Source organism: Papio anubis, chromosome 4 (genome assembly GCF_008728515.1).
Source record: "Papio anubis isolate 15944 chromosome 4, Panubis1.0, whole genome shotgun sequence".
In the NCBI taxonomy this organism is placed as follows: domain Eukaryota; kingdom Metazoa; phylum Chordata; class Mammalia; order Primates; family Cercopithecidae; genus Papio; species Papio anubis.
In genome coordinates this window covers 145252216-145275544 of record NC_044979.1, presented here as the reverse complement: position 1 = coordinate 145275544, position 23329 = coordinate 145252216, and the positions used below count along the sequence as shown (strand labels likewise).

At 42.1% G+C, this 23329-nt stretch overlaps 1 protein-coding gene across 4 annotated transcripts in view; it reads left to right on the top strand.

Annotated features, from left to right (window-relative positions):
• The window catches only part of SDK1 (sidekick cell adhesion molecule 1), a 653438-nt gene that overhangs the window by 101832 nt on the left and 528277 nt on the right, over positions 1–23329 (top strand). Inside the window, exon 1 of one of the 4 annotated variants that reach the window (XM_031665631.1) lies at positions 20345–21636. The exons of the other annotated variants lie outside the window; for them this stretch is intronic. The gene's annotated coding sequence lies outside the window, so the exon portion shown is untranslated. Of the gene's footprint in view, positions 1–20344; positions 21637–23329 lie in introns of those variants that run through there. 4 annotated transcript variants of the gene reach the window in all.

The following is a 23329-nucleotide window of genomic DNA, read 5'->3' as shown; positions in this document are numbered from 1 at the left end:
GTTCTTGCCATTCTGAGTACAGTGGGGAGCCTCTGCGTGGCTGGAAGCTGGGGGCGTTGTGATCTTTCGATTTGACTGCTGGGAGACCAGGGAGGAGCCCTGCCATGGTAGACCTCCAGGGGAAACATCTCTGGCTGTTTTCCTGTGCGGGCAAATTACTTTGTCTAAAGCTCAGTTTCCACATTAGTAAACAAGATTAATGATGGCATCTACACAGGAGGGTTGGTGTGACGGTTCCATAAGAACATGCATGTGAAAGGGTTAATCCAGTGCTTGGAGAAAAGTCAGTGCTCTACAGAAGAGGTCCGTATCCCCTGGGTAGGAACCAGTCCTGTCTGTGGCCTGTTAGGAACCGGGCTGCACAGCAGGAGGCGAGGGGTGGGCAAGTGAGCGAAGCCTCATCTGTATTTACAGCCCCTCCCCATCACTTGAATTCCTGCGTGAGCCCTGCCTCCTGTCAGATCAGTGGCATCATATGATTCTCATAGGACTGTGAGCCCTATTGTGAACTGCGCGTGTGAGGGTCCTAGGTTGCGTGCACCTTATGAGAATCTAATGCCTGATGATCTGTCGCTGTCTCCCATCACCTCCAGGTGGGATGGTCTAGTTGTAAGAAAACAAGTTCAGAGCTCCCACTGATTCTACATTATGGTGAGTTGTATAATTATTTCCTTATGTATTACAGTGTAATAATAATAGAATTAAAGTATACAATAAATGTAATGCACTTGAATCATTCCAAAACCATCCCCCAACCCTCTGGTCTGTGGATAAATTGTTTTTCATGAAACTGGTCCCTGGTGTCAAAAAGGTTGGGGACTGCTGCCCTACCGCATTATAATGGTATTGTCATGTTGTTTTAAAGATAGATAGGACATTTCACTGCCTTCCTGAAGCACACGGTAGTGGGCATATGAACAGACATTCACTGGGCAGTAGTTACCTTGTTAGAGAAATGTGTACAAGAGTATACCTGGTCATCTAGGAAAGAAGTTCATTCTGGGGGAAAGGGTCACAAAAGGCTTCCTAAAAGATCAGTGTCTAAATGTGGCTAAATAAACAAGGAATGGCCCTGCGACTTGGCCCAGGTGCCCCCATAATATCAACCCCTTGGACCTTCAATGATGCCATTGGATTCTCTCCTTTGGGTTAGCGCACTGTTCCCCGAAAGCCTCTGTGAGCTGCAAACCCATGTGCTTGACACCCAGGAATGCTGATTGCTGTTGGCCACAAGGCTGTGTTAAGGGGATGGGCACCAAGGCGGTGCCCATGTGGCTGGGGCATGGCAGGGTGCCAGGAGGCAGGTGCTGCGTCCCTGGGGAAGCAGATCTTGCAAAGCGAGGAGCAGGCTGAAGGCACCAGGAACCCTCTGCCAGCACACCCCTGAGATAAACGCTTCCTTCAAAGCTGAGTCTGGCTGCTCAGCAAATTGATGGATGGTGAAGACATTGTCTTCCTCTGTTGGGATAAGAAAGATCATGATCTTTCTCCTTCCAAGTCCTCTGGGAGCTCACTCTGTGTTGTGATAAAGTACAGTTGGGGTTGTTTGTCTTTCCATGCTTACAGAAATCCTATTCCTCAAGAAAAGAAATAAAGAGCCTACAAAGAACTTAAAACCAAGAAAGGACTTTAAAAAAGGAAGGTGGAGAGAGGGGAAAAGATGACCACTATGCATTTTCCCTTTCTTCCCCGCAGGATTGGCTTCATTCTTGCCTTGAGTGTCTTAGATATGTCTCTCCCCCACCCGCAGCCCTGGCTTTTCTGTCTTTTACCATTGAATTAGGCGTGGTCTAGACTTCAGTATTTATACCTGAGAGTTCAGAAAAGAACGTTTTCAAGAATATGTCAGCTCTGTTAGATTAAGATCCCATCTGTCCTCAGATACCTTTCTACAGCTTTCTGTCACGGTATTTGATCCCTGATCATGGAACCTGGAGTAGAGCTTTCATCTGAAGAATGTACTCACTTCAAAAGGAAAACCGTTCAAAAATTTAACATTTAATTAATGAAATACGTGTGATTTGCTTATGTTAAGGTATTATAGTCACAGCCCCTCACTTGTTGACAAGTCCTGTATCAAGTAATCATCATGATTAAGAACAAAACCGAGAGCCAGGAATCAGCGAATCAGGCTTTCCACTGCCAAAATAAACATCATATTAATTCGTGACTTTACAAGAGAGAGCGCCTCAGACCCTAATTCAAAGACTGCTTCATCTCAGCCCACAAACACACCGAAATATCAGATGAGAAACATTTGAGAGGCAGGTGTGCAGATGGCAGCAAGTCGAGAGCCGGCCGCCTGACAGCAAAGGAGGAAGCATTGAAAGTGCGGAGCCAGGAATTCAGAACAAGGGCGCATTGACGCCATGGTGCACATCCAGGGCAGCAGAAAGAGGTCCAGACTTAGACGCAGAGGGATGGGAAAAACTCATAGGCTGCAGGTAGACCAGGAGCTAGAGGCCTTGATCACTCCTTCTGTAACCAGACCCGTTGCTTAAAATCTCTGAACTTCCTTATTGTAAAATATGAAGGAAAATTATTATTATTCTTAGAATTAAATATGTGTGAAAGGAGCTTTGGAATGATAGACGTACCATAGGGATGTTATTACCTGTTTTACTCTCTTTTCTTTTTTTTTTTTTTGAGATGGAGTCTCTGTCGCCCAGGCTGGAATGCAGTGGCCGGATCTCAGCTCACTGCAAGCTCCACCTCCTGGGTTTACGCCATTCTCCTGCCTCAGCCTCCGGAGTAGCTGGGACTACAGGCGCCCGCCACCTCGCCCGGCTAGTTTTTTGTATTTTTTAGTAGGGACAGGGTTTCACCGTGCTAGCCAGGATGGTCTCGATCTCCTGACCTCGTGATCCGCCCGTCTCGGCCTCCCAAAGTGCTGGGATTACAGGCTTGAGCCACCGCGCCGGGCCACTTTACTCTCTTTTCAACCTGTCAATTACCTGTTTAAATATGAACTAGTTATTCACCCTTCCTGAGCCTCAGTTTCCTCTTAAATTAAGAATAATTTTCTCTCATTTGGCCATTTTGCACCAGTCGTTTAAGTGTTTTGCATTCTATTACATCTTATGTAAGTGATGATATCATCATTACTACATTGTAACACAGTACACAACATCCGAAAATGGTCCTGAGGCCTTAAAAGTTTAAATGTCATTTAATACACTTTATTGAAGCAGGTACAGAACTGCTGTGTAATTAATTTCAAGACATTTATTTTCTCTCAAAAGTGATTCTAAACTTTCCATGCTTGAAGCATTGAGTGTCAAGTATCTGGGAGATTTGCTTTTGTAGGACAGTTCATTTCCCACTTCTACCAGAATGAGTCATTTTGTGTATAAGTGTCAAGCTTGGAGAGGTTCTAATTAAGTGCAAATTACAATGAAATTAATAAATGGCACCAATTTTTAGATTTTAAAATGTGCTTTGAGAGAATGCAATGTGGGCTTAGATTGATTGTAATTCTCATGTTTTAAGTTGTGATTCAATATTATGTAGCATTAAAACTCAATTAAGTAAAAAATAAATGAAGACTCAAAGAGAGAGAACACTCATCTCTCAGGTGCCTCAACTTCTCCAATGATGACTTAAAATCTGTTAAATGCTAAGATTGTAATTCTCCTTATTGTTCACTATATTCCAAAATAATTGCACATATAATTAGCTGAGAGGTATTAAATTCCCCTATTCACAAATATACTAGATCATCATAAATTGTCCAAATGTAATTGCAAACTTAAGGTTTTATTTTACTTTTTGCAGATGAGCTGCAGACTATATATGAATTCATGTATGTAACCACTTACCAGAAACTTTTATTAAATCAAAAAATATTTGACCCAGCATTTTCTGATCCATTTACAGTGGCAGAAGGTAGGCTACGTAGGTGCTTCCCTCCCCAGGTGGCACTAGTCAAGACTGACAGAGCCACCAGCAACTGACAGCCCAAAGATATCCTCTCAGCCTACAGGACCAGACACCCCTCACCTTCTACCTGGTGATGCAGGGAAGCCCAGGGAGGTGTGTTCTGTCCCACAGGAGGCAATAACAGGGATAGAGCAGGATCCCCAGACCCGACAGAACAAAGGAGACCAGGGCAGCTCTGAAAAACACATTATCATTGGAACTACAGCACAGAAAAGTAGGCAAAGTGTCCTATACACTAAACCGTCAGGCAACTGCCATCTAAAATAAAATATTTAAATAGGACAAGGAGTCTTAACGTAATATTGAAAACATCCACAGAGAATGGAAAAATTACTCAACATACAAAGAACCAGGAAAAATCACAACTTGAATGAAAAGACACAATCCACTGAGGCCAAAATGGAACCGAGTCAGCTGTTGGAATTATCAGACAAGGATTTTAAAGCAGCCATCATTAAAGGGCTTCAGCAGCAAACTATTCATTCTCCTTGACCAAATGAAGAAATTGAAAAATCTCAGCAAAGAAGAAGAAATTATTTAAAACGTGAAAGTGAGTGAATTGAAACATACCCTAACCAGAATTAACAACTAGCAGGATGAGCTCAGTAATAGAGTGGAGAAGACAAAGATCAGTGAATCTGAGGACATCAATAGAATTTGCTCAGTCTGACCAACAATAAAAAAAGTAGAAAAAAGAAAAAAAAGGAACAGAGACTCCCGTGAGGCCGTAACCAAAGATCTAACTTTCATTTTACTGGAGTTCTAGTAGGAGATGAGAAAGAAAGTTGGGGCTGAAAAAGCATTCAAAGAAATAATAGGTGAAAACTTTCTAAATTGGGGGGGAAAGAAAAACCACAAGCCTATAGATTCAAGAAGCTGAATGAATCACAATAGACCCTAAGAAATCAATTGGAAGACACTTAAACTTCTGTGTTGAAGATAAATAATTTCTGAAAGCTAAAGAAAAATTAGAACTCTGAAAAAAAATATGTCAACCATGAATTCTGTATTTGGCAAAAATATCATTCAAGAATGAGGGGAGGCCATGTGTGATAGCTCAGACCTGTAATCCCACCACTTTGCAGGACACTGAGGAGGGAGGATTGCTTGAGGCCAGCCTGGGCAAGGTAGTGAGACCCCATTGCTACAAACAAATCAAAAAATTAGCCAGGCATGGTACACACCCCTGTAGTCCCAGCTACTCAGGAGGCAGAGGTGGAGAATTGCTTGAGCCCAGAAGGTCAATGCTGCAGTGAGCTATGATGATGCTACTGCACTTCAGCCTGGGTGACAAAGTGAGACCCCATCTCACCAAAAAGAAAAAAAAAAGAAAGAAAAATCAAACTAAGGAAAAAACAGATAATATGTTGCTACCTACTCTAAATAGCTAAAGGAGTTCCTCCAAACAGAAAGAAAATGATCAGAGAAGAAGGCTTGAAACTACAGAAAGTAAAGAAGAACAAATAAGTGGATAACAGGAGTAAATAAAATACACTACCTTTCACTTCATGAGTTTCCTAAATTATATTTGAAGTTTAAAGAAAAAAATTTTTAATTCCATCTCAAGCAGTGTTAAATGCATGTAGCGGAAATACTTAAGAGAATTAGATTTTAGAAGTGGGGAAGGGAAAGGATTTCAGTCCTTCCCTTGAAGGAGTGGAATGAGGATACAAGTAGGCTGTGATGGGTTATAGATGCCTCTTATAACAATTAGAGGAACTAATTGACCGAAATAGACCATATCCTGGTTCATAAAATCTCAATGAATTTTAAAGAAGAGAAATGCATAGTATGTTCTGTAAAAATAAAGGAATCAAACTAGAAATTAACAGAGAGATAACAGGAAAACTCTAAACATGTGGATATTAAACAACTTCTAAATAATCCATGTATCAAAGAAAATATCTTAAAGGGAATAAAGGGAGCACAGAACTGAATGAAAATCAAAATGCAAAACACCAAAATTTGGCAGATGCAACTAAGGGCATGCTGAGAGGAAAATTTATAGCATGAAATGTGTGTATTAGAAAGAGGAAAGTCTCAAATCAGTAATTTAAAAAGCTCCCACCTAAGAACCTAGAAAAAGCAGATAATGAGAAAAGACAAATCAGTAATGTTATAAATGAAATGAGCTATCACTATGGTTACTGTAGCTATTAAAAGAATGATAAGGAAATACTACAGCAGGTTTATGCTCATAAAGTTGACAAGTTAGATTAACTGGACCAAATGCTCAAAAACTACAAAGTGCCAAAACTCCACCTATATAAGATATATAACCTGAATAGTCTTAAAGCCCTTAAAGAAACTTAATTTGTAGTTAAACTCTCCACACTCGATATCCTGGCAGAGATCATTTGACTTGAGAAATTTGCCACACATTTAAAGAAGAATTTAAATCAGTTTTGTAGAGTTTTATTTATTAAATTATAAGTAGGAAACACCTCCCAATTCATGTTGTGAGGCCAGTATTATTCTGATACCTAGAACAGCCAGAGATAGCATTTATAAAAAAAACTATAAACCTTTATGTCTCACGAATATAGGTGCAAAAATTTTCAACACAGCAATGGCAAACTGAATCCAGCAAGGTGTAAGAAGAATTTTACACCATAACCAAGTGGGTGTTATTCCAGGTATACAAGGCTGGTTTGATATTTGAAAATAAATTCATGTAAGTCATACTAACAGCAAGCTAAAGAAGAAATTTTATTTGCATATCCATTGATACAGAAAAAGCATTTGATAAAATCCAACACTCAACTCGTCGCGGTGGCTCATTCCTGTAATCCCAGCACTATCAGAAGCCAAGGTGGGTGGAATTACTTGGGCTCAGGAGTTGGAGACCAGCCTGGGCAACACGGTGAAACCCTGTCTCAAAACAAAACAAAACAAAACAAAAGCCAGCTGTGGTGCCAGGTGCCTGTAGTTCCAAATACATGGTGGGGCTAAGGTGGGAGGATCACTTGAGCCCTGGAGGTTGAGGCTGCAGTGAGCCATGTTTGCACCACTGCACTCCAGCCTGGGTGACAAAGCAAAACTGTATCTCGATAAATGAATGAATGAATGAATGAATGAATGAATGAATGAATGAATAAAAATCTAACATTCATGCTAAAAATTCTCAGCAATCTAGTTACAGGGGGTAACTTCTTCAACTTCATAAAGAGTATGTACAGAAACTTACAACTAATCTACTTAGTGGTGAGAAGCTGAATGCTTTTTCCCCAAAGTTAGGAACCAGGTAAGAATGACTGCTCTCCCACTCTTAAGAGCACCTAACCAGTACAATAAGGTAAGAAAAAAAAGCCATCCAAGTTCGAAAGGAGGAATAAAACTGTTCTTATTTGTGGATGACATTACTGTCTTCATTGAAAATCCAAAGGAATTTACAAAAAAGTCCCAGGCTAATAAGTGATTCCAGCAAGCTTGCAGTATACAAAATCAACACACAAAAATCCATCACATTTCTATATAATAACATGTGGAAACCAAATTAAAGATACAATAATACAACGCTATTTATATTGTTCCTTGCTTTTCATCCCAATACCTAACTCCTGGGAGCAAATCTTGTTTGTAGATATACCCAAATCTATATTATAGGTATACCCAAGTCTGTATTTCATTTGGGGATAAATCTAATAAGAACAGAAACTATCTTGAAATTTACAAAATGCCGAGAAATGGAAGAAATCAAAGACCTAAAAAATCAGAGAGACTTTGTGGATTAGAAAACCCAGCAAGGTTTTTTTTTTTTTTTTAATATAGGTACTAGACCTAGACAGTCTCATCCTAAAATGTATATGGCATAGCACAGGACCTATAATAACTAAAACAACTCTGAAAAAGAAGAAAAAAGTGGGAGGAATCACTCTTTCCAGTGTTGAGGCTTACTGTATCCTGACAGTAATCGTGACTGTGTGGTCCTGGCAAAGGAAAACAGACATAGGTCAGAAGGACAAGACAGAGTACCCAGAGAGAGACCCACACCAATATGCCCAACTAATTTTTGACACAGGTACAGAAGTGGCTCAGTGAAGAAAAGGTGGCCTTTATAATAATTGTAGCTGGAGCACTTGGACATTTAGGACAGAAGTGGGGGGAACCTTGACCTAAAGTTCATATTTCATTAAAAAGAAAACTCAAAAAAGTATCACATAAAAACTGTAAAACTTTAAAACTTTTAGGAGTCTGGGTGCGGTGGCTCACGCCTGTAATCCCAGCACTTTGGGAGGCCGAGGCGGGTGGACCACGAGGTCAAGAGATTGAGACCATCCTGGCCAACATGCTGAAACCCCGTCTCTACTAAAAATACAAAAATTAGCTGGGCGTGGTGGTGCGTGCCTGTAGTCCCAGCTACTCAGGAGGCTGAGGCAAGAGAATCGCTTGAGTCCGGGAGGTAGAAGTTGCAGTGAGCTGAGATCGTGCCACTGCACTCCAGCCTGGTGACAGAACAAGACTCCATCTCTTAAAAAAAAAAAAAAAATTAGGAAAACTCAGAGTATCTTGGCAATCTAAGACTGAGAGAAGAGTTCTTAAATGTGATGATACCAAAGGTACGATCTACAAAAATAAAATCTTATCACAATTAAAACCTTTTATGAATGACCTTAGTAAGAATATAAAATCCAGCTACTTAGGAGGCTGAGGGAAGGGAATTGCTTGAACCAGAGAGGTGGATTGCATTGAGCCACGATTGCGCCATTGCACTCCAGCCTGGGCGACAGAGTGAGACTCCGTCTCAAAAAATAACAATAAAAAAAGTATAGAAACAAAAACTGCAGATGTGGAAAAAATATTTGTAAACCACATATCTGATGAACAACTAGAATATACTAGAATATATTGAATATATAGACTACTCTCAGAACTCAACATTAAAAACGTATTAGAAAACATGCAAAACACATGCACAGACATTTTGCCAAAGAGGATATACAAATGACAACCAACCATGTGTAAAGATATTCAACTTTACTAGCCACCAGGAAAATACAAACTGAAACCGCAATGAGGTATCACTACAAACCTATCAGAATGGATAAAATTTTTTAAAAAATTGATAACACCAGATAATGGCTTGAGAATGCAGAGAGACTGGATGGCTCATATGTTGTTAGTCGGGATGTAACCTGGTATAGTCACTCTGGAAAATAGGGAGTTGAGAATTTCTTCCCAACTTACCTACTCTGTGACCCATGGGCACTTACTTTATGACCCTTTGCAAGCAGCTGCATTCTTGGGCATATCCCAGAGAGTGAAAACTACGTCCACACAAAAGCCTGTACGTGCGTGTTCCTAGCACCTTTGTTTGTAAGAGCCCAAACCTAGGAAAAGTTCAAATATCTTGCAATAGACAGATACTTAAAACACAGTGTATACTTCCATTCCATCACACATCGCTCATAATGAGAAGTGATGGGCTTCTGATACACACAACTGGGATAGACCTCAAGAGAGTTATATTGAGTGAGAAAAGCCAATCTCAAATGGTCACAGACCACATGAGTCCATTTAGATTCCATTTATGTAAGATCCCTGAAGTTACACAGTTATAGCAATGGAGAAGAGATCTTTTGTTGCCAGGAGTTAGGGTGTGGGATGGAGAGCAAGGGCATGGGTGGGGCTCACAAAGGGAGCTGGAGGGAGCTTGGAGGTGACGGAACAGTTCCCTATCTTGGTTGTGGTGGTAGTTACATAAAGCTACACGTGTGATAAAATGGCATAGACTGTATTTACACCCATCGATGAGCGCAGGCACTGTGGTGACATCCGAATACTCTCTGAATTCTCCCAACGTCAATTTCCTGGTTTTGATATTTGGTAAACCATAGTTACTCAGCAAGATGTCGGCACTGGGGCAGGCGGGGTGAAGGATGCATGGGGTTTCACTGGACGTTTCTCTGAACTCCTCGTAAATCTAATTGTTTCGAAATAAAATGAATTAAAGACTATGAATGTGTGAACATCAAATAATAAGGCTTTCACAGTCCAGTACAGGCTTCTAAAGTTTGAGAGGAGGGCCTTAAGATGATTTGGTAACACCTCTGTGGGTGCGCCCTTCTGATGCCAATGACCCTCGGCTGTCTGTCCTGCTCTAACCAGGCATCAGCCATGTGGGTGTCTGGTGTCTCCAAAGGAGGGTAGGATGAGATCAGAGAGTGCGTTGTGTGCTCACTGAGGAAGGGGGAGGAATAATGATCAGTCCCCAGGGATTAAGAAAGGAAGAGGACATACAGGACCATAAGAAAAGAGAATCCAGAGCTGAGAGCGTGTAGGAATGTCTCTGCTCCATTCTACTAGGGCTTAGACCAGCTGGCATAACAACTTCATGAACTGTCGGCCATCCTTAAACTCTCCTTTAGGTACCAATCACCCCTGATTTTCTCTTCGTTATTAGCAGTAAATTCCTTTCCTTTCCTCTTTCCTGTTTCCCCTCTTCCCTCTCCCCTCTCCCCTCCCCTCCCCTCCCCTCTCCAACAGAGTCTCTCTTTATCACCCAGTCTGGAAGGCAGTGGCAATGAACATGGCTCACTGCAGCCTTGACCTCTTGTTTTTTTGTATTTTGAGGTTTTTTGTTTTATTTTGTTTTGTTTTGTGGAGCCAGGGTTTCACCATGTTACCCAGGCTGGTCTTGTTTTTTTTTTTTTTTTTTTTTTTTGTCTTGGCCTCCCAAAGTGCGGGGATTACAGGCTTGAGCCACCGCGCCCGGTCCCCAGGCTGGTCTTGAACTCCTGAGCTCTAGTGATCTTCCTGCTTTGGCCTCCCAAAGTGCTAGAATTACAGATATGAGCCACCAGGCCAGCCCAGGTTAGCAGTAAGTCTTGCTAAGGTTTGCCCATAAAGAACACCCTGGCTTGGTAGACTTTACAGAAGAAGGGGAGACACGTCCTATGCCATAGCCACTGTTAGAGAGATGGGAACCCCAAGAACAGGAAGAGGAGTGGAGTTTAGGAAACAATCAGAACAATCTCTCTCCCCTGGTAGGGCAGCCTCTAGGAAGGGGCACCCTGGGGAGTCAGCCCAGGGTAGAGAAGTGCATTTGGAGCCTTTAATCAGGGATGCTTGCAGGGCTGTGGCATTCACCGCAGGGGACACCACCAGGGGGAAAGCAGGCAGGAGCCATTTGCCTTCCCTCCTGTTCAGTCCTATATCTATGTCCCTGTGCTGCTCAGACCAGGGAGCTCCACAGGGATGCACTGTGTGTATGCGCCATAGCACGCTGCACCATTCCGGACACACAGGGGGTGCTTATAAAGCGCTGTGGTGTATTTAGCAGCATCCTACAGCCACCACATGGTGCCCAGACACCTGCAGGCTGAACTGAAGTGCCCCACCTCCGGTGCAGAATCCTCAGATACAGGGCACTCGCCCAGGTGGCTCAGCACCGCCCTCTGTCTGTTCTTCGGTCTTGCTCAGAGGCTGAAGCAGGCTGGGCTTTCCGGCTCACAGGGCCATCCAAGCACTCCTGTCCTGGCCATTCCCCCTCCTCTCTCAGGACATAGCTTTCCCCATGATGGAGAGGAGAAACAGCCTGGATCCTTGGTGTTTGTAAACTCCTTTCACCTTGAAATTGGTTTACACATTTTAAACTTCACATTACTCTTTGGGAGAAGAAAAGAAGTAACATGTAATATTCAGTTTCACACTTGGGAAACAAACAGTAAAGTTAAGTAACTTTCATAATGCCAGATAGCATATCTGTGTTAGGAAAGAATGTGTGACTCCATAGAAAATTCTGTCCTCAGACCTTTCTCAAGTGTGTTCTAAAATAAAAGGCTTCTGTACTCAAAACTGAGCTTTGTCCCTGTTGAATAGTAAATTAAGAGTTCAAAATGAGATAGTAAATAAGTTAGACCAAATAAGTAAGCTGCCTCTGAGTACGGAGGTAGAGACATAAATTCGTATGATTACCATAGAAATCAGACAGCACTTTCCTGAAAGAATAGCAATTTTTATATCTTAAATATATGCCTTTGAAAAATACGACATTTGTTGATAAAAGGAAACTTCTAAGGGCTGCTACTGTATCTTGATGACTTAATAAGGGGATCTCCCTGGGGATGGGATAAGTTAAAAGAGGTTATTTCTTCAGTTTTCTTTACTCGCACACTAGTAGCAAAATTAGAAAAATCAGTGAGAAAATTATATCTGTTTTGTTGATATAATCTTATGAACTTTTCGTCATAAAACCTGAAATTCAAGTATATATTGTTTTCTTTAATGAAGTTTAAAGAATTGAAAGAAGACAATTTGTGCATTTAGTAAGTAAAGTGTGTGTGTGTGTGTGTGTGTGTGTGTGTGTGTGTATATATATGTATAGAGAGACAGAGTCTCACTCCATTGCCCAGGCTGGAGTGCAGTGGCATGATCTCAGCTCACTGCAACCTCTGCCTCCCAGGTTCAAGCAATTCTCCTGCCTCAGCCTCCCAAGTAGCTGGGACTACAGGCATGTGCCGCCATGCTTGGCTAATTTGTTGTGTTTTTAGTAGAGATGGTGTTTCATCATGTTGGCCAGGCTAATCTTGAAATCCTGACCTCAGGTGTTCCACCCGCCTCGGCCTCCCAAAGTGCTGGGATTACCCGTGTGAACCACTGCGCCCAGCCAAAAATTGGTATATTAAATAGTTATCAGTCAGGGGCAGGAGCTCACACCTGTAATCCCAGCACTTTGAGAGACTGAGGCAGGAGGATTGCTTGAGCCCAGGAGTTTGAGACCAGCCTGAACAACATAGTGAGACCCTGTCTGTACAAAACATAAATAAAATAAATAGTTGTTATTCTGTTGCACCATCACCTTATTATGTCTGAGCAATATTTGTTGTAGGCTAAAAGGTGAGAAGAGAGAAAGAGAAAACTGTGCTCATGATTATGCCTTCCAGGGGGCCTAATATTGAACTGTACTAGGTAGGCTATTAATAGACTAAAAATGTATGAAACACAAATACAACAAAAGTGGTTTTTATCCCAAGAAAGGCCCCGGATAGGCTACCTGGTCCTTGGGTTGCTGTCTTCCATGAGGTGATTCAGAGATATGGGCTCCTGGGGTCCTGCAGTTGTGCTGTCCACGAGCTCGCCTGCAGCCAGCTTTCAGAAGGAAAAAGGAATGAGGAAGCCCACCTACCTCTTGCAACTCTGGACTGGCGTGGTCCAGAAGCAGCCCATGCCATTTCCACCGCCCTTCCACTGAAGAGGACTTGTCACGTGGCCATGTGGCCGTGCCTACCTGGAAAGAGGGTTGGAAATACAATTTCTGGCTGGGGTTTAAATGTGTATTTTAGAAATAGAAAACGGATTTTAGTGGACAGCCAGCTCAGCTGCCTCAAAGGCCTTCTTAAACTACATTAGCATAGATTTTCTTATTTAGCCACATCCTGATTCCCTGTGAATGGGCCTAGTTGTTACTTTTAAGAGAAAGATAGGTCTAGAGAGCTGAATCCATTTTCAGTAGATAGAGGAATTAACTTTCTGAATAGAGTTCAGTTAAGAAGGAAACTTAGTAGGGACTTTCTTGCTAGAAGAAAATCTGCCCTCATTTGTACTAGAGAAGTAAAAGAATGCAGGGTTCAAGGAAGACGGCCTTTCACATGGCAATCCCAGGAATTTCATGAGATCCAAAGCACATGGATCCCAGGACTTTGAGTGAGGAAGGAACTGTCCTTCTCAAAGCATTGCTGCCTGATAAGGGCTGAAAAGGAGGAGGGGCTTGGCAGAGGACCTGTTAAATAATCCTCTGGCCTGTTCGCCTTACAATCAGAACATTATATAGGTTGATAAATTTCATGTTTTTCAAAAAAAGTTCTCTATTCATAGTTACACAAGAAACTGTGATGAGATCCCCTTAAGAGAACATTAATACTATCAATACAGTTACTATTATTCCAACACCTTTAGCTCACTCTTGCCACTCATTGGCTCTCTACTTTTTAATATAAACCATACGTAGAGAGACAGGAGCCCCAAGAACAGAGAGGCTCGCCAAGCTGGAGAAATAATCAAAGCGTTCTCTGTCCCTGGAGCCCCAGCCATAAGTGGACAAACTTCAGTTGCCCAAAGGCAAGACCCTTGGAGAGAAGAAAATTGCTCGTACCAGTGTGGGAGTTATGCTGTCGTCTTCTCTTTTATAAGCATGGTCACAAATGACATGTGATTTGAAACCACAATTTACTACCGTAATAAAGTTTCTAAAATTACTGCAGTCGGAATCCAATTGTATTGAACAGTCAATTGATTCTGGGTTAAAACATGCTTATATCACAAAATAATGACTGGTTTGAGAAAAATAAGGTTGTGTTCAGGAGCCAATATCTCCGGGCAAGAGGGACACTATTAAAATTCTTCAGGGGAAAGTAAATTGCTGATGTGCGAAGCATGCTCGAAGGAATATCACCTTACATCTGCCTAATGTTCTTTCCTCACAGCCTCCCAGTGAAATAGGTAAAGCAGGAATTTCCACTTTGTAGAGAAGGATCTAGGGATATGAGAATCCGTCCTGTGAGAACATTTTAGATAAGTACCGAAACCCGATTCATAAAACTCTTTACTCCAAGTGAAATAGGGTGGCCAGTGGATGGACACACACTGTTTTTAAAGACCAGATGTAGAAGTATGCTCACTCAAATCTGTTAATTCTGATCAGTGTGAAGAACAAAGTTAGTGCTTTCAGATATTAAGATAGTTGGTGTAGGCAAACAATGACATTTAAAAGCAGTAACTCGACAATAAGTTCTTCTTTCTTACAGGAAACTGGTTTTTGCAGTCTTATGGCAAATTTTGAGGCCCAACTGTCACCCTTCTGCATGTTTTCCTGTAGGAAGTAAATGAATTCTTTGTTTTGTATTTTGTTAGCACTTTCTAAAGTATTTGTTTTCCTTTGGTTTTATCCATTGCAAGGCAATTGTTTCTGTTTTTATTCTTTGTCACTGAATCATCTCCAAGGTTTTAAGTTCTATTAAAAAAACAACTTAGCCTTGAATGCTTCAAAAACTTTAAAAGTAGGTAGTGGGGAACATCAACCTCTGTGTTCTCTCATATCATCAGGAGCTGGGAGAAATCACAGCAGATTTTGACAGTGTCCTCAGTACCAGCAGACCTTCCTGCAGAAGGGTGTCCAAACTTCCTGGGCTTTGTTCCTGTTAAATGTTCCACCAACTCCCCCAACTCTTCTCTTTACTCAACCCTTGACATGAAACACCTTTCTACTGTGTAGTCCATTAGGGTGTAAATCACACCAAAGAACTTTTGCTCAACCACTTTGCTAGATAGATTGGAAAGAAACACCATTTATTACATGCTAATCAAACTGTAATTGCCTGTCTCCCTGATAAATTGACCATGAATAAGGTAGGTCTCTTTGACTGACAGTCTTGGGAATGCGCATTGCAGACTTTATAGGCATGACATGCTTGTGATAAGAAAGCAGGCTTGCTGTGAGGGAGGAAACAATGTCTCCCTCTTTTGAAGGGACTGATTTTCAAAAATTTCCCTTGCATCATAAATAGGTGTTGGCAAAAGTATCACTCGCTGATTATTTACATGACAGATAGAGAAGCAAGTTCCTTTTAGCTTAAAAAACAACCTTGTGGCCGTGTTGATTTAATCAGAGTTCTGTTTGTTTGTGTCTGCTCATCTAATGTGTAATCAGAATTCCTTAATAGGAAGTGGTTTCATTCTGTTGCTCTGTATTCTGGAGAGAAAGTCAGATGTTGGATTTATCATTAACGTTTGCCTTCAGCTTGTCATCACCGAAGCCCTCTGCATTATTTTCTGTGCTCTCTATAAAGCTGATTCTGCTCTGCCATTCTCTTTTTGCCTGGGAGAGAATTTTTTTTTTTTTTTTTTTTGAGATAGAGCCTTGCTCTGTCGCTCAGGCTGGAGTTCAGTGGCACCATCTTGGCTTACGGCAACGTCCAACTCCTGGGTTCAAGCGATTCGCCAGCCTCAGCCCCCGGAGTAGCTGGGATTACAGGCACCTGCCACCACATCCAGCTAAATTTTGTATTTTTAGTAGAGACAGGGTTTCACCATGTTGGCCAGGCTGGTCTTGAACTCCTGACCTTAGGTGACCCGCCCGCCTCAGCCTCTCAAAGTGCTGGGATTGCAGACGTGGGCCACCACGCCTGGCCGAGAAATTTTAAAATAAGTCACCAGGAATAAAATATATTAACCAAGCGAGGTCCACCGTTTATTCACATTTCCCTAGTTTTTGCTTAACGCCTCCTTTCTGTTCCAGGATTCCCATCCAGGATACCACATTACATTTAGTCACTATATTTCCTTAGGTTTTTCCAGTCTCTGGCAGTTTCTTGAACTTTGCTTGTTCTTGATGATCTTGACAGTTCAAAGGGGCACTGGTCAGGTATTTTGTAATATGTTCTTCAGTTGGATGTTTCTGATGTTTTTCTCATAGTTAGACTGATGATGAGTTTGAGGAGGAAGATGGCAGAAGTGAGATCCCACTCTCATACCATCGGAAGGGCCCATGCCATCAGCATGGCCTGTCATTGTTGATGTTGAATCTGATCACCCTGAGGTAGTACTCGTCAGCTATCTCCACTGTAAAGTTACTCCATTTCTCTTTGTTTTTGTACTACTTCTACCTATTTTAACTCTAGCTGTCCTACAAGGACTGTCTCAGGGTTCACCTCCTTCTGGGTATCTTCTCTTAAATCTGACCAACTTAGTGGAATATTTCACCACAGACATAATTTCGAATAGCCCAGTTATTGAGAAGTGCATTAGGAAGGAAGGCGGGATGTGCCCACCACCTCTTAGCTGAGTGACCGTCTTTTACACATAATAAATCCCCACAACTCTTCCCAGCATTGTTTTGTGGTCAACAGTGGAGAAAGGCCTTGTGACATTGAGAGGAGAAGATGGCCACGTAGTCATGAATTAGCAAATTCCAATGGCTGTTTCTTTTTTTGAGACAGAGTCTCACTCTGTTGCCCAGGCTGGAGTGCAGTGGCATGATCTTGGCTCACTGCAACCTCCACCTCCCGAGCTCAAGCAATTCTCCTACCTCAGCCTCCCGAGTAGCTGGGATTACAGGCGTGTGCCACCATGCCTGACTAATTTTTGTATTTTTAGTAGAGACGGGGTTTCACCATGTTGACCAGGCTGGTCTCGAACTCCTGACCTCAGGTACCCGCTCACCTTGGCCTCCCAAAATGCTGGGATTACAGGCATGAGCCATCGCGCCCAGCTTCAGTGGCTATTTCTAAAAGACCCTATCTCTCTCTGAAAAAAAAATCACTAGAAAAACTTGTATTTAAAAATTATGAAGGCAACTCGAGGGGAATATAAGATGCCAACAGTGTCTCCTGACCTTAGCCTTTGCAATTAGGTGCTGATTCTGTGAAATGCGGCTTGATCATTCAGTTTAACCATACTGGGCAACACTGTCCTTCCCTCGAGGATGTTTATATTTTTGTTACCATGGCATTAAACTTTTTTGGATATTAATAAAGTTTGGATATAAGATCTTATGAAATTAAGTGTTCTTTATCTTAGGAAAACATCATTTTGTTTTGCATTTACAAGCAGAGTTAGCATTTAGATATTCAGGTGTGGGACTGTGAAGGTCTGTTCTCATTCTGGCTAATATATAATTCCTTAGCTTAATGGCTGTGTTGTTGAAAGTGCTTGCTCTAGTGCTATATCCCAACACAGTAGCCTAGATTATTGGTTGAAGGGGAGGATTTATCCCTTAGGGAACACTTAAACAATTTCTGGAGACATTTGTGGTTGTCACAACTGGGTGGGGGCCACATGTGGCATCTTGTGAGGGAAGGCCAGGGATGCTGCTAAACATCCTGTAATTCACAACCCCCCACAGCAAAGAGTTATCTGACCCTCAGTGCCAACAGTGCTAGGTATGGGAAACTTAATTGGTTGGCTACATTGCCTTTGCTTCTTGTCTGCAGCAGCTTTCCCTAGACCCTGAGGCATGTTGTATGTATGTTTAGTTTTGTTAGATCACCCCAGGGAACATCTGTGGCCCTAGGTCACCTTCGGAATGAGTCTGACTTCTTGATCAGTGGTTTCCACTGAGCCTGTGTGAATATGAAGATCTTTTTTAGTGACCTGAATTTTTAGTCTCATAATTTTTGAGCTCTTGTTATTCAAGAACTGAGAAAATCATCGGTTCTTGGCCTTTTTGGCTAAGATCAAGTGAAGAACTGAGAAAATGCATAATGATGCTAACATACCTGCTGTCTCACATACAATGGCTATGGATTTAGTAACATATCTCAAGTAATTTTCGTTTTGTTGAACACAACATTTGGAAAACAGTAGTACATATATATGTGTGTGTGAGAGACCCATTATTTCATTATTCGTTCTACAGATAGCACTTGGGTCTGCATGGATTTGCTGGCCCCTAGCAGGAAATATTTGTCCTCATGGCGAAAACGGCCCACAGCTTACGGACCATTGCTCGTGAAGATCCCTTTGAAACAGAGATGACGTGGAGAACACTCACGTCTGTAGCTGAAACAAACAGTCTGGGAAATAGGGAAGGGCATCTTGGCCTCACATGCAGTGCCCACTTATTAAATTTCTGCAAATGATGGGAGGTGCTCTGTTGTGGTTTTCATGCCTGTTGTTAAAGGAATCTGACAGCCGAGGCATCAGGCTGCTTTCTTCAGCCCTGGTGAGAGTAGGAGCTCTGGAGTGAGGCCAGTGAATAGAACTTTGCCAAGACTCTGAATCTTCTGGGATCATCTGTGTCTACTTTTTCGAAAAGCAGATTGTGTGAAATGACAGTCAGTAGGACACGGAAGGAATAGAGATGTGAATGAGAAGACTCTAGGAAGGGAGAGAGTGAGGATGGGTGCCAATGGGAAGAGCCCAGCAGAAGATTGAGTGTCCTGGCAGCAGGACTGAGGGGATGAGGTGACAAATGGCTTTTTTCTCTGGGAAGGAAGCCAGTGGTGTGCGAGAGTTGTGGCTTTGGTTCCAGATCTTAGATCAGTTTTCCTTACACACAATATTAAGGTTCATACTCCTTCCAGGAAACTACCAAGAGTAAATGGATTAACAGGCAGCCAATTGGAAGAGCCTCAGACATAGCAAGAGAGTGGTGTGGAGGGAGAGGACATATAAGCCGCTCTTTGGCAGCTGTGCCTTCCACACTCTGGCCTGGAAGATTCTGCTTTGGCTGCCAGACTAGAGACCGTTTTGTGTCTTTGCCATCAGTCTTTTTGGAATACAGCATCAGGCCTAAGGTCCCAGATGAACCTCAGGACAGCTTTCATTTTGAACGTTTTGGTTCTCAGTTCACATTTTCTAGCTTTCCATTGAGTGGTGTATCAGTCAGCTGTTGCTGTGTAACAAAACCCCTCTCAAATTTAGTGACTTCAAAGAATAACGTTTCGTGATTTCTCCCAAGCTCTGGGTTGGCTAGGTGATTCTGCTGATCTGGACTCACTCATGCATCCATGACCACAGTGGCAGGACGACGGGCAGAGAGGTGCTCAAGGATGGCCTCTGATAGGTCCCTCATTTTTTCCCACCTCTTTACATCCTTCCATAAGGTTCACATGGGCATGTTTTCCTGGCAGTGGGTCAGAAAGAAAGAAAGAAAGAAAGAAAAAACATACAAGTGCTTTTACAAGCTGCTGCTTGTGTCAGGTTTGCTGCTGAACTATCAGGAGGTGAGCCCCAAGACCATGCGCCCAGTCAGCGTGGGAGGGTACTGTCACAGTGTGGAGCCACTGATCCCATCACTCTGCCATCGCTAGTGAAATACGAGGAGGTCAGGATAGCTTCTGACGAGTTGCCAGATGACGTTTCTTCTGCTATTCTTTCATGTTTTATAGTGTTGCTTTGTAGCAACATGTTATATCTTAATCTGTTTTGTGGTTGAGATACACCTGAGCAGGCATCTGGACTAGGTGTTTTAAGTAGATAATTTTTCTATCTCTTTGGTCAGTTTGTCATCTCACCTATGTGATGGTGATAGAGCCCCAGGAATACAAACAGCGTTTTCCAATACAGCATGTTCAGAAGAACTGAATGAAAGAAGCATACAGATCTAGGAAGAAGGAGAAAAAAAAAATCTCCGTGGAGAAGAACCTCCTGCTTAGTTTATTATTTTATTTTATTTTATTTTATTTTATTTTATTTATTTTATTTTTTTGAGATGGAGTCTCGCTCTGTCACCAGGCTGGAGTGACAGTGCAGCTCTGTCACCAGGCTGGAGTGCAGTGGCATGATCTCGGCTCACTGCAACCTCTACTTCCTGGGTTCAAGCAATTATCCTACCTCAGCCTCCCGAGTAGCTGGGACTACAGGCGCGTGCCACCATGCCCAGCTAATTTTTGTATTTTTAGTAGAGACGGGGTTTCACCATGTTGGCCAGGATGGTCTCGATCTCCTGACCTCGTGATCCACCCCCCTCAGCCTCCCAGAGTGCTGGGATTACAGGCATGAGCCACCACGCCCAGCGGTAATTTTATTTTTAAGATAGAAGGGTGAATGAAGGAATATTTGTTAGCAGTGACTACACAGAGCTCCAACGGACTTTCTCTGTGTTTGAAGTAGGTAGTAAGGTGTAGGGAATTGGTGAACTCCAACCATTTTTTGTTTTGTCAGTAGAGTATGGGAAAACGGCTGATTTTCAAATTGTTCTGATGAATGAATGCAGGGGTATTTATAGGTATATGTAAATAATAAGAATATATCTTTGTACTCTGTCAGAAAACAGCTGCCACGTTATTTGGAACTTTTTTAGGTAGAATAAAGTAGAACTTTCTAAAAGTCCGAGAAAAGATAGAGGAAGATTTTTTAAAACCTCGACACCATTAATTTCTGCTTTATCTGATTCATATTTATAGCCTTTCCATCAGTCATCTCTTTAATAGTTCAGTTCAGTCTGAGCTATTTATTTCTTTCACACACTTCCTTTTTGTTCAGTGCTAATAATTACATTTTTGTTCTCTTACTGGCAAAACATTGCTTTCTCCTCGGGAAACATTGGAAGAGACTGAGCAGCAAACACTAATTAATCCTCACAGTGTGTCTCCTTCGTTCGTTTAACTGAGGCACTGAAATGTCTAGCCACACATTCAATGAAATCTAATTTGGTGACAGAGAGGGTACGAAAACTTTAATTCAAGATGCCTTAGCAGCTTCAATAAGCCTCATATGACCATGGTTGTGAGGCAGTTCAAGGCTTTAAATGTCCTTGAGATGTAGGTGTGGTGACTAGAGTATCTTTCTGTGTTATTCTGCCTTTCTGACAGCAAGGCTTGCTGTGGAGAATGAGTTTATCTTGAGTGGAAGTTATCCTGGAGTCTAGGGAGGCAAAACCTAGTTCACAGCAAGTAATCATGGGAGTTACAGGCTTGTGTTTCATTTCCGTTGTTGTCATTTGTCTACCTGTTGACAAATGACTTCATCCCTGGGAATCAGTATTGCTTGTCACCAATTAAACAAAATGGACATTAGGTCAGTGATGAGCTTAAAAACGTTTGACGAGTTTCTGAGAAAGAACATGTTAGGTAACTGCGGATGGCTCCCTGTGCAATGTCTTAAGTCTTTAAAGAATGTTTTAATTTATTACCTTGTGTCCTTAAATAGGTCACTTGAACCAAATTTAGTATCCAAGAATATGCCTTGTCCTAAGAACTTTTCCTGGATGACATGGACATAGATACTATAACTGGGAAGCCTCCTAAATATGTGCAGGTAGGTAGTGATTATAAATTATCTGTAGTGTCATTCATTAGAGACTATCTTATGAGTTAGTTTGCATGACTGATTTGTAGAAACTACAAATAATAAAAATGCTGTGTTTGCTTTAAGCGGATTCATACAGTCCTCTCTCCAGGGCTGGAAGTTCTCAGTTTCCCTGCTCTGGAGGTCTGAGTGCTGAGCAGTGAGTGACTGCAGACGTGTGGCAGGCATTCCTCCCCCCTTGAATCCCGTGTTTAAAGCCTGCATTTACCTCTAGCCCACAAGTTCCAAAAGCTATGCCTGTCTCGCTTGGCTTTGTTTTTGTAGCCCCTACTACAGTAACTACTAATGAAGTAAGTGCTCAAACATGGATGTACAAAATAAAGAGATAAATGAAAGGACAAATAGGGGAACTAGAAGTTGCTTCTCTGTGTTGTACTTAAGGCCTGTTACTTCACGGCCCTTCCCTACACGAGGCTGTAACATTCATAACACCTATTATGACTGTTATGAGAACAAATTGCTTCCAGATAGGAATCAGAATCGCACGTAAGAATCACCTAGGAAGCTTGTTCTGGAGTCTGCCCAGAGCTACTGATCAGGATCTCCAAAGACTGAGCTCTGAGCACTTTTTATTCTCAAAAGGCTCCCAAGGTGATTCAGATGCAGCTTCTCTGAGGATTCATGCTGGGAACTATAGATCCAGATCTACCGTAAGCCCTGGCTGTGCCCTGGACCCACAGCTCCTTTCCTTGCCCAGGCTTCCCGTGAGATGAAGGCTCGTGGAACACATCTCATCATCTTCATGGCAGATAATTGGAATCAAGGAGCCATAGTTCGCTTACCTATAGTAACAAGCTGAAAATTAATCAGTTGTTCTTACATTTCTTTGTATCATTAGGTGCCCACTGCCAGGCCTGTTAGCAGAGACCTAATACATAATTGGTGTTCTGTAAGAAATGGAAGGATGGATACATGAATTCTGTGACTTCAGAATGAAATCCACACGGACATACCTAGATCAAGAAGAATGTTGAATTTGTCTTTACACAACTTAGCATGAGGAAACACTTCTACCCCAAATTAATAGGTCCTGAAATCTATTTTTAGACTTTAATTCACTTACGGATGGTGTTAAGAATGATCCTTGAATAGAAATGTATTTTGGGATTTGTCTCTTATGGAACTGCTCTTTTACTATCAAGTCAGTCCTTCAGGGTTAAACATTGCAGTTCACGATATTATCTAAGATTAGTTACCATCTGCAGCTTAAATAATGTGTCCTTTCCCAAACTCCATGAAATGAAATAAGCATTAATTAAACCCCCGTTCTTTTCCAATTGGAGGAAGGCTGCAGGCCAAATTATCTTTGTGATGTATGGGACATCCGTAATGAGTGCCACTCACGTGTGTCTGAAGCCCTTCATCCTCACTGCATAGGACTGGAGCAGTTGAACAGCCTCTGTCTTATAAACAGATTATAGTATCGTTAGGATTAGCCGGCTTTTCGTTGGCAATTTTTTTTCATCTCACGTAGTCTGTGTTTTCCAAGTTCAGCACGTAGCAGTCAGTCAGTCCTGTTCTTGGCTGAATGTTGAAGTAAGCAATCTGCCTTGAGTGCCCCATGTCCCCCTTTCTCCCCACGTGCACGTCCCCCGCGTGTTCCTCACTCTCCCCTATGGGTTAGTTAAGACCCCTGTAATTG